The sequence below is a fragment of the Etheostoma spectabile genome, chromosome 6 (genome assembly GCF_008692095.1).
Source record: "Etheostoma spectabile isolate EspeVRDwgs_2016 chromosome 6, UIUC_Espe_1.0, whole genome shotgun sequence".
Classification (NCBI taxonomy): domain Eukaryota; kingdom Metazoa; phylum Chordata; class Actinopteri; order Perciformes; family Percidae; genus Etheostoma; species Etheostoma spectabile.
Genome location: NC_045738.1, coordinates 8649716 through 8652918, shown reverse-complemented (window position 1 = coordinate 8652918; position 3203 = coordinate 8649716). Strand labels below are relative to the sequence as shown.

At 40.9% G+C, this 3203-nt stretch overlaps 2 protein-coding genes across 2 annotated transcripts in view; one reads left to right on the top strand and one right to left on the bottom strand.

Moving 5' to 3' along the window:
- Window positions 1–1297, bottom strand: part of nr4a3 (nuclear receptor subfamily 4, group A, member 3) — a 22208-nt gene extending 20911 nt beyond the window's left edge. The window contains exon 1 of the mRNA XM_032518888.1: window positions 892–1297. The gene's annotated coding sequence lies outside the window, so the exon portion shown is untranslated. The remainder of the gene's footprint in view (window positions 1–891) is intronic.
- Window positions 1298–2680: 1383 nt separating this feature from the next.
- The window catches only part of alg2 (ALG2 alpha-1,3/1,6-mannosyltransferase), a 75005-nt gene continuing 74482 nt past the window's right edge, over window positions 2681–3203 (top strand). Inside the window, exon 1 of the mRNA XM_032518240.1 lies at window positions 2681–3072. The gene's annotated coding sequence lies outside the window, so the exon portion shown is untranslated. The remainder of the gene's footprint in view (window positions 3073–3203) is intronic.

The following is a 3203-nucleotide window of genomic DNA, read 5'->3' as shown; positions in this document are numbered from 1 at the left end:
TTTTAGGAAATAGTCTTCTTCACAGAGGGCTTCAGAAATTTCATGTGGCATTATGGTGAACGGCTAAGGGTGTTTTTCCTGCAATCTATTGGAGAGAGACCATGTCCTCACAGAGACAGTAGACAGTGAGACAGCTGTCATTTGCGATTGGCCACCAGGCAACAGCTCAGACGATATGGCTTTTTGGAAAACATCAATCAACTTTATGTGGAGCATAATTTTTATTCTAAAAACCTAACCAGGGTTAAGAATCATAATGCTGTTTGGCATCATTTGTGAAACAATATAGTCGACTTCAGTAGCCTACTCATGGTATATCAATGAACACACAAACACATCCAATATCCCACAACACACCATGTGAATCACTCATTGACAGCACAACCCCCCACAACATCCAACATGAGGGAAAAACAACAAAAATACAAATGGCATGAAATCAAAGAGCTTTAACTCTCCCCTCTCTCAGCTCCTGCCTGAATGTAGGTTAGACTACTCTCCACTCAGACCATTAGTGCGTCTGACTCCACTATTCATTGTGAGTGAGAGGCATCTCATTTCCATGACAACCAGAAAGGATATGATACCTTCCCAGCGCAAATTAAATTCAAATTCAGCTTAATTTTGCTCTTTGGAGACACCGCACAGGGACATACGATATAAGCAGCGCATTGGACAGGTTAGACGCACAAAGTTGGGCTGATCAGACACAGATGATGATATTAGAGTGGGCTAAGTTCAACATGACATATGTATGATTTAGGTAATATAAACATGCATACACATTTGTTATTATTAATACGTTACTAGCTTGGATTTTGAGTCTGGCTAACAAGTAGCCTTCGCGCTATGAGGCAGAATATCAGACTCATTCATTCACAATTTACTTACTGGTTTGCTGTAGCGGTTCCGTCTTTACATGAGGTAATAACCTCGCATGAAATATCCCATTTCCGTCCAGAATAATTACCAAGAGTCGAAGTAATGGAGAGAAAAGCCTATAGCTTATAAAAAAACTCTCAGTAATATTGCAGGATGAGGATCAGGATGCATCGGCGACAAAAGAGTTTCTTCTTCTGACTTTTTCTGAAGTAGGCTACAAAAAGTAAAAAAAAATTAAACAGAACATTTAAAAATAAAAAAGATCTCCCGGGTCTTAAGGAGCGTGTCTGAGTCCGTTCCCGTGAGTGTGTCAGTGCTGATGGGTGATTTGCAAAGTGTGGAGTTGTAACGCGGGTTTGTTTATGTGCGCCGTCTGAGGGGAGAAAGTCAAATAGTGCATTTATGTGGGCTGAGCCTCCACATAGAGCGGCTGGTATGCGATACGTCAATGTGACGCCATGGGAGAGGTGACGTCACTCAAAGTAGAGCGCCCTCTCTTTCTCTCTCTCTCTCTCTCTCCTTCCTACAGTACCAGACACATAAGCCCCGCTCGCCGAGCCAGAGAGAGAGAGAGAGAGAGAGAGGAACAGAGAGAGCGAAAAAGAGAGACGGTTGATTTGATGTTTGCCGGTGATGAAGCCAAGGGAGATCCTGCGGGCGAGCTTGCACTATTAGGCTACTGATGAAGGCAGACACTTTGTGCATTTGGTTGGCTTTTAGTCCAAACTCTATCACTATGATGTAAAATAGGTTAAATTGAGAAAAAAAACTTTACTTTTACCTTAATATCAATTGGCTTGAAAAAGTAATAATAATAAGAAATCTTATGGGAAACATAAGAGTAGCCTATCAACACAATTTAAGGTGCTTCAAATGAGTATTTCAATTTTATTATAGTTATGTACAAATATTGCACTTTTATCAGATGTGTGCTACATTATGTGCTTTCAGATTATAACAAATCTCTGTCATATATGTTGTCATCATCCTCATGACACAGACCATCAGCAGCTTTAATTAAACCAACTGATATCTGAATTGCTTCTTTCTGAATAGTTGTATGACCTTTCTTTAACTCTAGTTATTTAAAATCCCCATCCTAAAGAGATATTTAGTCTATTAGCAGGTCTTAAAATCTTATTTTGTGAAGTGAAACAATCTGATTAGATTATTTCTCCCTTTCCCCAATACAAATCAATCAATTTCAGTAATGTCACTAAAATCAGACAGCGGTGTCCAGCTTGTTTCTGTCAAGACATTGACACTTATTTAAAGAAAAATCCTGACACAAGAGAAATTGCAGATTATCTCATCATATAGGAGGCTGATAGGAATGAAACTACCTGACTTGTTAAAATGGGTGTTTTTGTCATTAAAACATTTGATTTGCTTCCCATATCTTCAAAGTAAAGTCCTATGTCAAAAAGAAAATGTGACTAAGGTCATTTGACTCGGTCGGGGGGCCATTGCAACTCGCTTAAAATTGTGGTTAATCTAATTGCAAATACATTTGGTCAAGAGGGAGGAAATACTTTCAACCACCAGATCTGGCACACTTTTCTGGTCGACAAGATGTGAGAAGAAGAAGCCACCCTCCTAGCGTACTTAGCAACCTCAAAATTAAAAGGTGCCTCCGGAGCCGCTGAGAACAATAATTCACAACAGCAAATCACAAGACGCGTATTTTTCGGTCAACGTCCTAATTCTAACCAATGACGATCCCCGGGGGCGGGGGAAGCCTTGACGCACTGAGGCTCGTGATTGACGCAAGCCTTGCTACTAAATTTAGCACCTGGCCGACTGAGGCGGAGGGAGATAGCAGAGAGCCCATTCACTGGGCGTACCCGACTATTTTAGTGTTACGATTGTGATCCAGCCAAGCCAAATATAGTCGTAGGCAGGTATTTTTAGCCGTAAAGTGTGTCCCCGTTTTCATCTGGCAAAAGCCACCAGGGCGATATGATGTTTAGCCAAAATCAGCACACTCAGTGTTAACCTGTTATTCAGTAGGGGAATAGAGTACAGTCAGCTGATTTAACCGTCATACCCACAGAGAAACAACTCTCGAAAGTAAACATCCCAGTGCTCACAGCTTCTCTCTCTATCCGGGGACAAGGACAAAGATGAAAAGACCGTAGACCCGAAGATAAATAACCTTCGGTTCGTCAAGCAGATATATAGCTACAACAGGTTTGTACATGTGATGGTGGCATGCAAGCTTTGCATAGCAGCGCTGTTTCTTCCACATCTGCTGAGCACAGACTCCTTTTTATGTGTTTAATTTTTATTATATTTATTTTACGATAATAGAACCACTCGGG